Raw genomic sequence first — 17108 nt, 5'->3', positions numbered from 1 at the left:
TTCCCAGGCCAAGGATCAGATCCCAGCTGCAATTGCAACCTGCACCACAACTTTAGCAACACTGGATCCTTAACATACTGTGCCCAGCCAGGGATCGAACCTGCACCCCAGTTCTCCAGCAACACTACCAATCCCATTGCGCCACAGTGGGAACTCCCCAAATCTTTTTTTGAGGGCCTCTCCTTCATATCACCAGGGATCTGCTGGTTTTCTATGGGGTTTGGATGGCCCCATTCCACCAAGTCTCCGTGTCACTTTTTTTTTTTTTTTTTTTTTGACTGTGCCTAAGGCATGCAGAATTTCCCAGGCTAAGGATAGAACCCAAGCCACAGCCATGACAACACCAGATTTTTTTTTTTTTTTTTTTTTTGTCTTTTTGCTATTTCTTTGGGCTGCTCCCGCGGCATATGGAGATTCCCAGGCTAGCCACCAGCCTACACCAGAGCCACAGCAACTCGGGATCCGAGCCGTGTCTGCAACCTACACCACAGCTCATGGCAACGCGGATCGTCAACCCACTGAGCAAGGGCAGGGACCGAACCCGCAACCTCATGGTTCCTAGTCGGATTCGTTAACCACTGAGCCACGACGGGAACTCCAACACCAGATTCTTAACCCTCTGAGCCGCCAAGGAACTCCTCTGATGTCACCATTAATGCAAATGGCTGCCATGTTCTGAGCACCCCCAGAAAAGAGGCTTTATCTCCCGGTTTCCCCCAGTGCAAAGGAGCTCTTGGTCAGGGCAGGGGAGGGATAAAAGGGTGAATGTGGATGTTGGGGCAGGAGGGGGGATTCTGAGGAGGGAACTGAGCTGAGGGAAAAGGATGCACATATTTGAAAAGAGGAAGTTTCCATGTGGTGCATCAAGGTTAAGGATGCTGCTTACAGCAGCTGGGTGCAAGCTGCACCTGTGATTCAGGTTATAGATCCTGGCCCAGGAATTTCCACGTACTGCAGGTGCGGGGCAGGAGATAGAGGGAGAAAGAATAGTCTCTCAGAGGGAAGAGTAAGTGCAAAGACTGGGAAGCTGGATTGAGAGGCACACACTTGCAACAGAGGGCTCTTCCACTGTCTCAGTTTCTGTGTGTGGAAATCAAATCTCAGAGAAATAAGGCAACTTGACTAGACCCCCACCACCAAGAGAGAGCGGACTTCTCCCACCTTACCCTGGCTCTGCTTAAGAGAGACTTATTGTCCAAAGGTGAAGCCAATTGCCAAGACAAGGTGGGGTTAGCCAGTGGCTCTGGAACCCACTTCCCTTCAACTGGTGACAGCTGTACCATGAATCCCTCAGGTGCTGCTCAGGTGCTTACAGCTGACATCTGCCTGATCCCTCACCCAAGGTCCCTGTCCCTGCACGATGGAATCACTTTCTGTTCACCTTACAAGAGGGGGCCTGGGGCTTCGCCACCACCCACTGCCGGCCTATCTCCTCGCCTTATCTTCCCAGCTCTGCCGCCTGACCCCTGCACCCCACCGAACCGCAGCCTTTGCCCAGCCGCTCTCCACACCTCCCAACCCCTAGGGTGGTTCCTTGGGTTCCCAACTCAGCGGTTGGTCCCCTCGAGCGTCTCAGTCCGTGAACCACGAGCTGGACCAGATTGGCCTGTGAGCTGGGACGGGTCGCCAGACTCGGGGCACCCGAGGAGGCCTCTGAGGCCTGGGGCGGAGTCCGGGCCTCCCCCACAACGCCCAGTGGTGCTCTCGGGCGGATCAGGGCGCCCGCGCGGTATTATGGCAGATGCGCGGATGAATTAGAGCCGGGCGGTGAGAAGGAGACCCATGAGGGAGCCGAGGAGGATATGCAGCGAACGGAAGAAAAGCGGGGCCCCGACTGAGCGCGCAGCGGAAGGTGCTAGGTTCAAAGGCAAGAGATAAAGCTAGCACAGGGAAGAAACCTGCGTTGGATCCCGGGCAAGCGCGCCGCGGGGCGTGGAGGGGCGGGGTTGGAGGCGGGGCCTGGCGGCGCGGGGCGGGGGTCGGGTAAGCGGCCTAGTCTCACGGAGGGGACAGAGCGCCGCTAGGACCCTGCGCCCAGCAGGGCTCAGCTCGGCCCCGCCCAGGCCCCGCCCCGCCCTCTCCCCCAAGCCTTCTTCACCGGCCCCCCGCCGAGGCGGTGCTGGGAGCAGAGTCCGGTTCCCTCGTGCAGACTGCGCGCGTCTCCTTTTCCTCTGTATCTGCGCCAGGCGTGCTGTCCATCGCCCAGCCTCCGGTCCCCGGTGTGCCCGGCCACCCACGCTCCCAGGTAAGCTAGCCCCCCGCTCCCGGAACGCAGCCCGGAACGCCGCGGAGGGCTCGGGCCCCGCCTCCACGGCCATGGCGCCAGCGGCGGCCCCCAGACGCAGCCGTTGTCCCCCATCACTTCTCCCGGGACGGCCTCTCGGGGCTTCCCATCTGGTCCCAGGCCTGGGCCGCCTTCCCGAGAGAACCCCGCTCTCCTGAGAACGCGGCCGCGAAACGGGCGGGAGTGAGGACGAACCTAGAACGGTGACGCGGGGGAATCCGGATGTGTGAACGCAAGCACGACAGGAGGTGTCGGTCCGTCACCCGCGAATCTGTATCTACAGGGTGCTACCGATGTGCCAGGGCTGGGGGTGCAGCCAGGGCCCTGGCCTCAGAGCCCGCCGTTTGGCCGCGTAGATGGCTAAAAACCGCGTAAACAGTCACAGATAATTTCAGTCGGTACTGAGTGCTGGGAAGACAACACATCTGGGAGATGGGTTTAGGGTCAGGGAGGGACTTTCGGAGAAGGTGTCATCCGAGCCTGAGTGGACCACCCAGCGAGGGGTTTTTAGGCCCAGAAAAGAGCAAGAAGATTCCGAGGCAAGGCCCAGACTGGTGTATTTGCAGAACGGAAAAGAGGACAGCGTGGCTGAAGTGTGGTGAGCCGGGATCCGAGGTGGGAAGACGTTGGCCGAGGCCTGGAAGATGGCGAGGAGTGTGTGGATTACGTTCTCAAGTCTGTAGGGACCACAGAGGCTTAGAACAAATTGAGTAACCGGGTCCAGTGTGTTAAGAAGATCCAGCAACTGCTATGGGCAAGAGAGATGGGAAGAGACCTGAGAGGAGGCTTCTGGTTTGGATGGACAGTAAAATAGAAAGTGGGTGAATTGGGGTTCATTTTGGCAAAAGAACACCCCTCTGCGCCTTCCTGGTCTGCTCAAAAGTGGGGCATGAAGGAGAGTGCATGGAAATTTCTGGTGTGGGCAGCTGGAAGTGTGGAGAGAGAGGGAAACTGAGGCAGAAACAGGTCTAGGGGTGTGAGGCTGTTGTGGCTGAATCTGACTTGCAAAACCTGTGAGATGGAAAGTTCCCGAAGATGCACTAGGAACCCAGGCCAGGTCTCAGGTGACTGAGTGCAGGGGTCATGTTGGCCCTTTTGGGGAAACCTGGGTCTATTATATGGGGCACCCGACATAGGAACTCTGGAGTAGAGGGGTGCCTTGGAAACTCCCAGAGGCCCCAGCCTCAACTCTAGCCCCTTCCAGGAGCAGCTGCTGTGAATAAACTCGGCAGTAATGGGAGTGCCTGGAGCCTCACTTAGCGTGCCTGGATCCCTGCAGGCCCAGCCAGTTTGCAGGCAGAAAGGGTCAAGTCTTCCTTGGCTGCCCTCCCAGCTTCAGCTGGGAGCCTTGGTCATTGAATTAGCCTTGGGACCCCAGAGGAAGTTTTCTGAGCTTCAGTTTGCCTGTCTGTAAAATGGGCCAGTAGTACCTGTATCTGAGAGTGTCGTTCTGTCCAAAGGAAGCCTTGGCTAGGAAATAGGAAAGGGCTTGGCCAGGCCTAGCCGGCAGCCTTATGCCTCGGAGGATGGGGCGTGGGGGCTGCAGCACTGGTGGGAGTTCAGGGCCCTGGGAGCTTTCATTTCCTGCTCTGAGAAGTGGGGGGAAGGCCCAAGTGCTCCTGTCTTCAGAACCCACAGCCATCTGCAGATTGAGTGAGTCAGGCATGTAAAGTGTTGGGTTGGCCCAGTGCCTGGCATGGTGCTCCCTGGGCACTGGAGCCGCTGAGCTGACTGTAGTTGGTTGGGGGGAGTGGGCCAGGGTTCATGCTCACAGGAAAGCGGGCTCCAGGGTGCATGCTCCTCTCTTACCTGAGCACTGCAAGCTGTCCCCTTTCCAGTTCTCTGGAAGCTGCCTCTGACCTTGTCTGGCCAGTTTGAATTTGGTGCTCTCAGGCTAGTGACTTTACCTTCTGGTTCAGTTTCTTCATCATCCCAGAGGTGAGCACAATGCCCAGCTGGTGATACGAACCTTGTAAAGCAGAGTGGATCCTGGGGGGCGGGGGGGAAGCTGGGAGCCCAGAGAAATGACCTGACTTGGCCTAAGGAGGGGTCAGGGAAGGCTTCTTGTAGGAGGTGACCATTGGCCAGTTTACTCAGGATTATGAAGTATTCATGGGGAGTTCCCTGGTGGCCTAGCAGTTAGGAATTTGGTGTTGTCACTGCTGCAGCTTGAGTTCCATCCCTGACCTGGGATCATTTGTATGCCTTGGGTGCAGCCAAAAAAAAAAAAAAAAAAAAAAGCTCATGGTCAGAGAGACCAGTGAACAAAGATATGGTGGGGAGACACCATGGGGAATATGGGAGAAGCCGAGGGCAGGAGCATGGAGGTGACTGCACTGGTCCAGACCATGATGAGGCTGGACCAGTTGGAGGTGTGGCTCGGTGATGTGTGGATGGATCCTGAATAGATTTGAAGTTGGACATGGGAGAGCAGGTTCAGATTGCAAGTCGGCAATCTGTTTCCCAGGATCTGGAAATTGTAATGCCTCTAGACACCCAGGTGGAGGCAGGTGGGAGGTAAGCTTTGGTAAAGCAAGCCTGCAGTTTGGGTGACATCCCTGCCCTGGGGGGAATGGGTGGAAGGAAAGAAATCAGGAGTGGGTGGCAAGCCAGAAGCCAAGGGAGCAAGGGTTTCACCATGGAAGAAGAGGTCAATCTCAGCAATGTCTCTGAATCCCCTGTGTGAATAAGTCCTCCCAGTGGCAGGGGTCTTACTCCTTTATTTGGCACCCCTTCTCCCTCTCAACCCAACCCCTGTCCCAGGCCATTAGAAATAGAGAGTAAGAAATCTTGCTTCCTTTTTGGAGTTCCCGTTGTGGCTCAGTGGTTGATGAATCTGACTAGGAAAACTGAGGTTGCAGGTTCGATCCCTGGCCTTGCTCAGTGGGTTAAGGATCCGGCGTTGTTGGGAGCTGTGGTGTAGGTTGCAGATGCGGCTCAGATCCAGTTTACTCAGGATTATGAAGAAATCATGGGCTCTGAAGAATTGCTGTGGCTCTGGCATAGGCCGGTGGCTACAGCTCTGATTGGACCCCTAGCCTGGGAACCTCCATATGCTGTAGGAGTGGCCCAAGAAATGGCAAAAAGACAAAAGAAAAAAGAAATCTTGCTCCCTTTTTGCCACCCTTGGTTTGGCCCCTAGGACCCAGCCTGGCTCTGACCAGATTGGCATAGAGGAGGCCTTTCTCCTCCGTCAGCCTGACCTTTATACCTTTGTTAATATGATCCCATCACACTAGTTCTCCACAGTGAACCAGCAGGAGCTTGCCTTTCTCCCCACTTCACCTGGGCTCCCCAAACCATATTTTGCTGCAGGACCCCATGACTGTATCTGAGGAGGAGTCAAGCCTCTGCCAGTCACCCCTTGGCGATCCCCCTCTACCCTATGCTCAGCCCCAGCAACCTTCCATCCTGTCATTTATTCATTCAGCATGTACTTATGAAGAACCTGTGTGGGGAGGCACTGGGGACAAGCAGTGAACAAAATGAAGCTTCTCTGCTGCCCCCCACCTCATGAAGCTGATGTTTTAGGAGGAGGGCTGGAGGGAGAGGGGAGAGGGAAGGCACCCAAAGGATGAAAAGGAGCCAGCCAGGTGGACACCTGGAGGAAGAGCATTTCAGGCAGAGGGACCATGTGCAAAGGTCCTGAGGCAGGACCCAGCCTGGCCTGTTGGAGCTGTAGCACAGAGGCCACTGTGGCTGGAGCAGGATGAGCCGGGGGAGAGGGGCAGATGAAGAGACTGAGGGTTCTCCGGGCCTCTCAGTCCAACAACAACAGACCCTGGGTGGGCCCTTGCTTGAGGGGTGCAAGGTTGTCGGGCCCCATGGCTGTGTGTGTTGAGGGTGGTTTGCTTTGGTACTTTGTCTTTTGTGTGGAATGGTCAGTGTGCCCTAGGACAGAGGAAGCTGCAGCAGGAAGGAAGAGAAGGCCAGTGCTTTCCTGGTGGGCAAGGCTTCTCCCTTCCTCCAGCATGTGTTGGGGATTCAGCTGACCTGCGAGGCTCGCTGGAGGGAGTGGAGGGAGGAAGCCAGGGAGAGGGCGCTAATGAGGCAGAGAGGAGGGTCAGCAGGGAGGAGGAGGCAGGGCACAGAGCGGAATGCTGGGGCAAGATGTCCTCAGGGAGGTGACAGGAGCCCTAAGGGGCACAAGGCCTGGCTGAGCCTTGAGGACAGGCAGCAAAAACCAGAGCAGGTGTTTGCTGGTTGGTTGGTTGGTTTTGGCCATGCCCACAGCATGCAGAAGTTCCCAGGCTAGGGACTGAACCCGAGCCACGGCAGTGACAATGCCACTTCCTTACTTAACACAGTGTGCCACCAGGAAACTCCAAAGCAAAGCTGTTTTTTGGTTTTTTGTTGTTGTTGTTGTTTTTTGCTTTTTAGGGCCACATGTGTGGCATATGGAAATTCCCAGGCTAGGATTGGAATCAGAGCTACAGCTGCCGGCCTACACCACAGCCACAGCAACTCAGGATCCCAGCCATGTCTGTGACCTACACCACAGCTTGCAGCAGCACTGGATCCTTGACTCACTGAGTGAGGCCAGGGATCGAACCCACATCCTCATGGATAATAGGATGAGCCACAACAGGAACTCCAAAGCAGGTGTATTTTGAGGATGGCTCCTCCACCAGCCTGCTGTCTCTCTTTCCAGAGGTAGGAGGAAGGACTCAGCGGCCTTCCTTATAACCCTGTGGACAAGGACCCGGTCACCTGGGCCTGCTCGCCCTCCCCACCTCCACCACCGGCCCGGGCATGCACCACACCCCTCCAGTTTCAGAGGCTTCACAGAGGGGATTTGGACACTCAGATGCCCGGCCTACATCCCTGGTTTTGCAGAGCTGGAACCGTGTGACCAGTACTGTCCCTGCCCCTCCTCCAAATCCAGGATGGGCATGCCTAAGGGTGGCTCCCTTTGGCTCTGGCACAGCTATGACCATGATCCTGGCAGGCACAATGGGGCCACACAGCTGGAGCAGGGCTAAGCTGTTGGGAGCTGGCAGGAGGCAAGGACAGTGGCAAGAGAGGAGAGCAGGCAGGCCAAGCTGTGGAATGTCTGCCTCTGGGTCTCACGTCTCCACTTGATCTGTTGGTTAGCACAGGTCTAAATATAAGGCTGTCACCTCCCCTCTCTCACCTCACCCCCTTCCCCCCTCTGCTCCAGCCCCATGGACCTCATCTGTGCCTTGAATCTACCAGGCATGGGCCTGCCTCAGGGCCTTTGCACAAGCTGTTCCCACTGCTTAGACCATTCTGTCCCCATGCCCACCTCCCTCACCTCTTTTGCTCAAACATTACCTCAGAGAGGTCTTCCTGATCTTCCTGTTGAAAACTGCAGCCCCCACTGCCCTATTCCTGACCTCTTTTTCTTGCCATATATATTATTTTTTGGCCTCATCTGTGTCATGTGGAAGTTCCCAGGCCAGGGATCAAACCTGCATCATGGCAGCGACCCCAGCCACAGCAGTGACAATGCTGGATCCCTACCCTCCTTAGGCCACCAGAGATCTCCTCCTTGCCTTTTTTTTCTCTCCACTACCTGATAAAATGGAACATTTTAATAAAATACTTGGTATTTGCCGCCTCCCATCCCCTACCCTGTCTAGTACCTCAGCTCCACGGCAAGCAGAATCCCAATCTAGTCTATTCTTTGCTGGGATCCCCATGTGTAGCCCCACACCTGGCACACATGAGCACCAAATAAATGTTTGTGGGAGTTCCCGTCATGGTGCAGCAGAAACAAATCTGACTAGGAACCATGAGAGGTTGCGGATTCAATCCCTGGCCTTGCTCGGTGGGTTAAGGATCCAGTGTTGCTGTGAGCTGTGGTGTAGTTTGCAGACCTGGCTTGGATCCGTAGTTTCTGGAGCTGTGGTGTAGACCAGCAACTGTAGCTCCGATTTGACCCCCTAGCCTGGGAACCTTCATGTGCTGCAGGTGCAGCCCTAAAAAGACAAAAAAAATGTTTGTGATGTGACAACAGGCATCTCACATACTTCGGGCTGTGGTCTGGGAGGCTTGGCTTGGAAGGGGAGGGTATACGGGTGGCAGGCTCTGGAGATAGGCTTAGATTGGAAAGATGCCCAGACCTCAACTTCCTACCCCGTGCCTCAGTTTCCCCAACAGTGAAACGCAGACAACAGAAACATCCAGCCCTGGACACCAGCTGCAACTTCCCCAAGGCTTGACTGGTGACTGGAAAGGGTTGGGGACAAGTTGCACCCCGAGGCAGAACACTCAGGACTTTCTCATGTATTCTAGAATTTTCCAGAAATTCTGACGTGTGGAGAGCAGGAGATTTGCTTTATTTCTGGTGGTCAGACGCTCTCTTAAAGATCATTCCCGCCCCGCCCCCCCATAGATTTTGAATCTTTCGCTTTAGGATAAGAAGAAAACACTTTTTGTGGCCCATCCTTCAAGACAAATGTGGTGACCCTTTAGGGTGGTGTGTTATTGAGACTGTCTTTTTTTTTTTTTTTTTTTTTTTTTTTTTGGCTTTTTCTAGGGCCTCACCTGCAGCATATGGAGGTTCCCAGGCTAGGGGTCCAATTGGAGCTACACCTGCCAGCCTACACCACAGCCATAGCAATGTGGGATCCGAGCCACGTCTTCAACCTACACCACAGCTCCCAGCAACACCGGATCCTTAACCCACTGAGCAAGGCCAGGGATCAAACCCAAAACCTCATGATCCCTAATCGGATTTGTTAACCACTGCGCCACGATGGGAAATCCTGAATGGCTAATTTTTAGCCATCAAGTCCAAGTTCCCCTCCACTGCTTAGTGTCAGGTTTTCTCATGGACTTCAGGTCATAAGGCAATTCTTTTTTTTTTTTTTCGGTGATTTTTTTTTTCTCTCTCTCTCTTTTTTTTTTTTTTTTTTTTTTACACCCATACCTGGGGCATGTGGTAGTTCCCTGGCCAGGGATCAAATCTGAGCTGCAGCTGCGGCCTATACCACAGTATAAGGCAATTCTTGGAGGCGGCATCAGGCTGTACTCAGATACCTGCCTCCCTCCTTTAATGTAGTTCTTTTCACTGGCAAAGAAGTGATTCTAGGGTGTTCCCATTGTGGCTCAGCAGGTTAAGAATCTGACTAGTATCCACGAGGATGCAGGTTTGATCCCTGGCCTCACTCAGTGGGTTAAGGATCCAGCCTTGCTGTGAGCTTCAGTGTAGGTCAAAGTTGCAGCTTGGATTTGGTGCGACTGTGGCATAGGCTGGCAGCTATAGCTCCAATTCAGCCCCTAACCTGGGAACTTCCATATGCTGCAGGTGCAGCCATAAAAATTTTTTAAAAACTAAAAAATTGTTGAGTTCCTGTTGTAGCTCAGTGGAAACGAATAGGACTAGGAGCCATGAGGTTGTGGGTTCGATCTCTGGCCTGGCTCAGTGGGCTAAGGATCCAGCGTTGCTGTGAGCTGTGGTGTAGGTCGCATATGTGGCTCAGATCCTGCGTGGCTGTGACTGTGGTGTAGGCCGGCGGCTGTAGCTCCCATTCCACCCCTAGCTTGGGGACCTCCATATGCCATGGATGTGGCCCTAAAAAGCAAAAAAAAAAAAAAAAAAAAAAGTTCAAAAAGAAGCAATTCCGAATTTTGAAATTGAACCTTTTTTACACAACCACATTCATCCGACTCCGCATACATGTTGTGGTTTATGGAAAAGGATGCGTTTATTTGATCTAAGAGCCTGTAGGAAGAGCCCAGGGAGGAAGGGTGTTTCCTCGAGAGCCTGAGTTTTGGGTTCTGGGTTTGGTGCAGTTGGCTCCAAGGGTTAAGGATTTTCAGAACCTTTTCCAAAGGGTACAGCCTGAGTTGTCTCTAAAATTAGGAAGATACTTATGGTGACTTTGGGAAGCCAAAAGGGCAGGAGATGCTCACCTACTTCAACTCCCTGAGATTTTTGAAATTAGGTGAAAATGTCATACCTTTAGACCTTCGGAAGTCCAAAAGTTACACGAGTCATTTGCATACAAGCCTTGCTCAAACTGCCTAGAAATTGGTCACAGGATATTTAGAAACCATTGCAGCGTACACATTTGCAGCCACTGGCTTTTACTCAGAGCAGGTTTTTTGTTTGTTTTTTTCGTGGTGCCTGCGTCATACGGAAGTTCCTCGGACCAGGGATTGAACCTGAGCCACAGCAGTGACAGCACTGGATCCTTAACCATTGAGCCACCAGGGAATTCCCAGAGTAATTCTTTTCTGAGAAACAAGCTAGATCTCTCTCTCTCTGATTACTGAAATATTCTGTAATCACCCTCCCTCCCCTTGTAAATGTTAGCGGTATTCTGTTTGTTTTTTTGCCCAGGCATTCGTTCTCCATCACCTTACTCATGCTGTTGTAACTAGGCTCCTCTGAGGAGGTAATATTTGAGCTGAGGCCTGAGTTGGACCAGGAGGTGGAAACCCACAGGAGTAGCCTTCCCCCACCCCCAGAGCCTCCTCTTCTTTAGGGAGATAGACGTATCCCTGGGCAGTTACAGCACAGAATAATCTGGACCAGATAGAGGAACCACTGACCCAGCCCTCTGACCCAGCAGTTCTGGAAGGCTTCCTGGAAGTAGCGACGGGCAAGCTGTTTACTGGAAGAGTCAGAGGAGGGTAAATAGTGTGATTCAGGTGGAGGGAACTGCCCAGGCAAAGGCTATTGCATTAAGCATCCAGGTATTGCGTTATAGCCGTGTTTTCTGAGATTTGAACAGACCCTGGGCATCTGGCCATGGACCCCAGCATGAGAACTGTGGGGTCTGTTGGCTGCAGGAGGTCAGCAGGGTAGGTGGTGGGGGGAGGGTAAAGCCAGATCCCAAAGGATAAATGCCAGGCACAGAGGGAAGGGTGCCCCCCAGGTAGTGGGAGGGCTCTCTGGTGGAGGGAAGGACAGGCTTGTAGAGTGAGCCACTGTGGAGCTGAGACGGGTGGGTGGGGAAGAGGCATCTTTGGAGAGGAAGTGCTTGGCCTCTATAGTTACACAAACACTCCAGTCCTTAAAGGGCCCACGACCAGAATCCCCCTGGGGTTTTAGAACTCCACCCACCCAGAGGATGAGGCTTCTTGTACATCTCTGTGGCTCCCCCCCTTGACCTGCGCAGGCGGGCAGGCAGGCACTAGGCTATTGACTCATCTACCCAAGGGGCTGCTCCCCTGAAGCCACCCAGCAGGTAGATCTGCCCAGATGAGCTGAAGTTCATGGTTTGCCTCTCTCTCAGCCCTCTGGCTGGGTGTCTGCCTCAGCTCCTCTGGGATCTGGACAGGTCTGTGGGCCTATGTTCAGATGCATGTCAAGTAAGGGGGGGGGGTTGCTGGGGCTCCTGTGTCTTGAGGCCATGCCCTCTCCCCATCCCCACTGTGACCCCTCTTCTCAAAGGCTGTCCCACATCCAGAATTGGCCCCCAAAGAAGTTCCTCTTGTCCTCTCCCACTCGTCAAATTCCTGCCCAAGCTGGTAGTTCCCAGATCAGGCTGCCTGCCCCAACATACTCTACCCTCCTAAAGACACCCCTATCCAGCTGTGCCTCCCCCACCCCACCCCCACTCCCATCACCTCCCAGACACCAGCCACCGGTGACCTCTTGGGGTAGCACTTCGCTCATCCGTGCAACCCCCAGGTTAAGCCCATGTGCTGGAATTAGTCACGGGAGAATCACCCCCTTCTGGGGATTTGGAGGCCCAAGGCTCCCATTGCTGATGCTGTGTCTTTAAGGCCCAGGTGACAAGCACTCGCCAGCTTCCCCTCAAACAAGGAAGGCTCAGAGCTAGGCTGACAGGCTTGCCAGAGTTCAGTACTGGCCAGGACTGGGTGTCATCCTGTTTTCATGGTGTTTGTTTTATAACCGCTGTCTGCATGTGATGCTGATGTTGGCTTTCTTGCTCTTTTTTTTTTTTTCCTTTTCCATTATAGTTTATTACAAGATATTGAATATAATTCCCTGAGCTCGGCAGTAGGACCTTGTTTATGTCTATTTTATAAGTAGTAATTTATATCTGCTCCTTTTAAACTCCTACTTCATCCTCCTCTCCTTTAGCAACTATAAGTTTGTTTTCTAGGTCTTTGAGTCTGTTTCTGTTTTGTCAATAAGTCTGTTTAGGAATTCCTGGGTGGCTCCACAAGTTAAGGATCCGGAGTTGTCACTGCTGCGGCTTGGATCGCTGCTGTGGCATGGGTTTGATCCCTGGCCCAGGAACTTCCACATGCTGTGGGTGCCGCTAAAAAGAAGAAACATTAAAAATTTTTTTTAAAGTTCATTTTTCTCCTTTTTTAGATTCTGCATATAAATGATATCATCTTAATTTTTGTCTTTCTGTGTCTGACTTCACTTGGTATGATAATCCATCCATGTTGCAGCAAATAGCATTATTTCCTTGTTTTGATGGCTGAGTAGTATTCTGCTGTATATATGTACATCTTCTTTATCCATTCCTCTGTCAGTGGACATTTAGATTGTTTCCATGTCTTGGCTATTGTGAATAGTGCTGCCATGAACATTGGGGTGTATGTATCGTTTCGAATTAGTGTTTTTTTTTTTTTCTTAATACATGCCCAAGAGTGGGATTGCTGGATCACATGGTAACTCTACTTTTAGTTTTTGGAGGACCCGCCATACTGTTCTCCATAGTGGCTGCACCAATTTATATTCCTACCGACAGTGAAGGGGGGTTCCCTTCTCTCCACACCCTCTCCAACGCCAGCTTTCTCTGTGGCAGAAGGAGATGTGGATGGAAGGAGGCAGATGGCCAGAGTGATTGAGGATGAGAGACGGGGCCTCAGCAGTAGGAACTGAGTGGACTTGCTTGATTGTTACCAGGGAGATGGATGCAATTGAAGGACTTGGAGTAGCTGAGTGTCCAGGGTGGTGGCAGGGGGGAGGCGTGGAGGGATCCAGGATGACACCTAGATTCCTGTCCCCAAAAACTTGGTGCATGCTGGGATCTTGGCCAAGGAGTACACTTGGGGTGGAGGGTGACTTGAGTGTGACCTGTCTGGGCAAGAGATGGCCAGGCGATCTTGGATTAGCAGGTTTGGCATTGGAGGAGAAGCAATTGCAAGAATCTGGAAAACCAAAGCCCAGGCACGCTGGTTGTAACCTCTGGGTGGGTAAGGTTTCCCAGGGAGCAAAGCTGGTGCGAGAGGGTGCAGTACTGGCACCATTCAGGGCCAAGGGTGAGGCAAACCAGCGTGGATTCCATTGGCCAGGCTGCCACAGTCCCTGGAAGGAGGGATAGACAAGAGGGAAGATACACCACCGGGAGGTCAGGAATCCCCGGAAGGGGAATTGACCACTGGTATTGGCCTGGACCAGGGGGTGGTCACCAGTGACCCAAGCAGAGTCCAAAGTAGTAAAGTGGAGATGGGATGAAGCACAGGCATTAAGGCAGCAGGTCCTGCTTTCTTTTTTTTTTTTTTTTTCCTTTTGGTCTTTTTAGGGCCGTACCCGCAGCATATGGAGGTTCCCAAGCTAGGGGTTGAATCGGAGCTGTAGCTACTGGCCTATGCCACAGGCACAGCAATGTGGGATCTGAGCCTCGCCTGCGACCTACACCACAGCTCATAGCAATGCCAGATCCTTACCCCACTGAGCAAGGCTGGGAATTGAACCTGCATCCTTATGGAAGCTAGTCAGATTCGTTTGCACTGAGCCATGGCGGGAACTCCAAGTCCTGCTTTCCAAGAATCCTGAGGCTGCCGCTGCTGGGCTGAGGTTCTAAGAGCCCACGTCCTTCTAGAACACCAGGGTGGTGGAGAGCGGAGTTCACATCCAGCCTGACCCTTTACCAGTATGACCCTGGGTAGACAAGTCAGTTCACCTGTACAATTCAGATGGTAACTGTATCTTCCTCGGCATGTGGCTAATGTTTCTACTGGAGGGTGGCAAGGTATGTCGGATGGTTGTTGGCACAGGGCCTGCTCCCAAACAAGTGTCGTGGGCAACACCTGGAAAGGTACCAACACCAGTATGTTGGGCAATCCCCACTGTGGGTGAGGACAAGGCCTGCTGTCCCAGAAAGCTATCTGACTTTTGCCCCTGCTCGGCCCTATCTGAACCAGCCTCCGTGTATGCTGTCACCAGGGGGCGGCAGAGGGGCCTGGCAGCCAGCTGGTGGGAGAAGAAGGAAGGTGTTAGACCAGTTTGGGTGGAGATGGGAAGCCATCATAGTACAACCTGGAGCCCACAATGTCCTCCACCCTCGAAGGTGCGAAGTGGCATCACCTTGGAGGCGGACCTTGATTGGGAATTGGTTTCTTCCTTTTTTTTTTTTTTTTTTTTCCGTCTGTGGCTTGTAGCGGCTTGATCTCAGTCTCCAGACCAGGGATTGAACCTGGGCCACAGAAGTGAATGCGCTAAATCCTAATCATTAGTCCACCAGGGAACTCCCCTGGGAATTGGTTTCTTAAATGGTGAACTACGAATGGGGGGCTCTTTGTTGGCCAGAAGGGCCCCCTCTGAGCCCTATTTCCTCTTGTCCACCACCCCTTCGGTGGAAACTTTTTCTTTTTTTCTTATATGAATATAATTTTCTATTTGAAAAGTCACCCTTGGAGTTCCCACTGTGGCACAACAAGATTGGTGGTGTCTTTGGAGCACTAGGACGCAAGTTTAATCCCAGGCCCAGCACAGTGGGTTAAGGATCCGGCATTGCCACAGCTGTGGCTTAGGTCACAAAAGCAGCTTCAATCTGGAATTGCTGTGGCTGTGGGGTAGCCTCAGCCGCAGCCTCTATTTGACCTCTAGCCTGGGAACTTACATATGCTGCAGGTGTGGACTTAAAAAACAAAAATTTAGGAGTTCCCATTGTGGCACCTCGGAAACAAATCTGACGAAGAACCAAGAATTTGTGGGTTTGATCCCTGGCCTTGCTCAGTGGGTTAAGGATCTGGCATTGCCATGAGCTGTGATGTAGGTCACGGACGTGGCTTGGATCCGGAGTAAGCTGGAAACTGTAGCTCTGATTAGAGCCCTAGCCTAGGACCTTGATATGCCAAGGGTACGGCCCTTAAAAAAAAAAAAAATTTGGAGTTCCCGTCGTGGCGCAGTGGTTAACGAATCCTACTAGGAACCACGAGGTTGCGGGTTCGGTCCCTGCCCTTGCTCAGTGGGTTAACGATCCGGCGTTGCTGTGAGCTGTGGTGTAGGTTGCAGACGCGGCTCGGATCTGGCATTGCTGTGGCTCTGGCGTAGGGCGGTGGCTACAGCTCCAATTCAACCCCTAGCCTGGGAACCTCCATATGCCGCGGGAGCGGCCCAAGAAATAGCAACAACAACAACAACAACAAAAAGACAAAAGATTAAAAAAAAAAAATTTAAGTCATCTTGAAATACACTTGCAAAAATCAGTGAATCATGAAACAAGCTGATCAGGAGTTCCCGTCATGGCTCAGTGGTTAAGGACTCCAACTAGGAACCATGACGTTGCAGGTTCGATCCTTGGCCTCACTCAGTGGGTTAAGGATCCAGCATTGCTATGAGCTGTGGTGTAGGTTGCAGACGCAGCTCGGATCTGGCATTGCTGTGGCTCTGGTGTAGGCTGGTGGCTACAGCTCCAATTTGACCCCTAGCCTGGGAACCTCCATATGCCAGGGGTGCAGTACTAGAAACAAACAAACAAACAAAACCCAAACAAGCTGATCAGTTTCCCCTCCCCCACCCTCCTGATAGAATAATTCTCCTGAGGACTGTATCCTTAGAGCAATCCAAATGTAAGTATGTTGGATCTTTTGATATTGTCCCAAGGTCACTGAGACTGTACATTTTTTTTAAATTGTGGTAAAATATACATTACATGGACATTTTAACCAAGTTTTTTTTGGCCACTCCTGTGGCATACAGAAGTTCCCAGCCCAGGGATTGAACCTGCATTACAGTAGTGACCTGAGTTGCAGCATTGACAATGTCAGATCCTTAACCCACTGAGCTATCAGGGAACTCCCAGATGCATGTTTCTATTCAAGCTTTATTTTTTTTCTTCTCTATTTTTCCATTTGGCATTTACTATTATCTAGCTCTAAATTGCTCTTTCTCCTACCATCTCCAATCAGCTATCAAGCTCACAGTGAAAAAAATAATTTTTTTGTTTTTTCTTTGGATAAATAATGCCACCTTCTTCTTTTTTTCCTTAATTCATTTTGAGTTTATTTTTGTGTATGGTGTTAGAGAATGTTCTTTTTTTTGTCTTTTGTCTTTTGTCTTTTATCTTTTGTCTTTTTAGGGCTGCACTAACAACATATGGAGGTTCCCAGGCTTGGGGTCTAATTGGAGCTACAGCTGTGGGCCTACACCACAGCCATGGCCACACAGGATCCGAGCCACATCTGCGACCTACGCCACAGCTCATGGCAATGCCAGATCAAACCCTCAACCTCACGGTTCCTAGTCGGATTTGCCTCCACTGCACCATAATGGGAACTCCTATTCTTTTTTTTTCTAGTTAGTTAATTTTATTACATTTATAGGTGTACAGTAATCATCACAACCAAATTTTACAGATTTTCCATCCCAAATCCTCAGTACATCCCCCACCCCCCAAACCTGTCTCATTTGGAAACCGTAAGTTTTTCCAAAGTCTGTGAGTCAGTATGTGTTCTGTAAAGGAGTTCATTGTGTCCTTTTTTTCAGATTCCACATGTAAGTGATAGCATTTGATGTTGGTGTCTCCTTGTCTGACTAACTTCACTTAGCATGATAATTTCTAGGTTCATTCATGTTGCTGCGAATGCCATTATTTCGTTCCTTTTAATGGCTGGGTAATATTCCATTGTGTATATGTACCACATCTTCTTGATCCATTCCTCTGTCGATGGACATTTAGGTTGTTTCCATGTCTTGGCT

The 17108-nt window shown here is 51.9% G+C and overlaps 1 protein-coding gene across 1 annotated transcript in view; it reads left to right on the top strand.

Annotated features, from left to right (window-relative positions):
- The window catches only part of CERS4 (ceramide synthase 4), a 43551-nt gene continuing 28392 nt past the window's right edge, over positions 1950 to 17108 (top strand). Inside the window, exon 1 of the mRNA XM_005661256.3 lies at positions 1950 to 2245. The gene's annotated coding sequence lies outside the window, so the exon portion shown is untranslated. The remainder of the gene's footprint in view (positions 2246 to 17108) is intronic.

The sequence above is a fragment of the Sus scrofa genome, chromosome 2, assembly GCF_000003025.6.
Source record: "Sus scrofa isolate TJ Tabasco breed Duroc chromosome 2, Sscrofa11.1, whole genome shotgun sequence".
NCBI classification, from domain to species: domain Eukaryota; kingdom Metazoa; phylum Chordata; class Mammalia; order Artiodactyla; family Suidae; genus Sus; species Sus scrofa.
The sequence above is the reverse complement of the archived record's forward strand: the minus strand, read 5'-3'. Positions and strand labels throughout refer to the sequence as shown.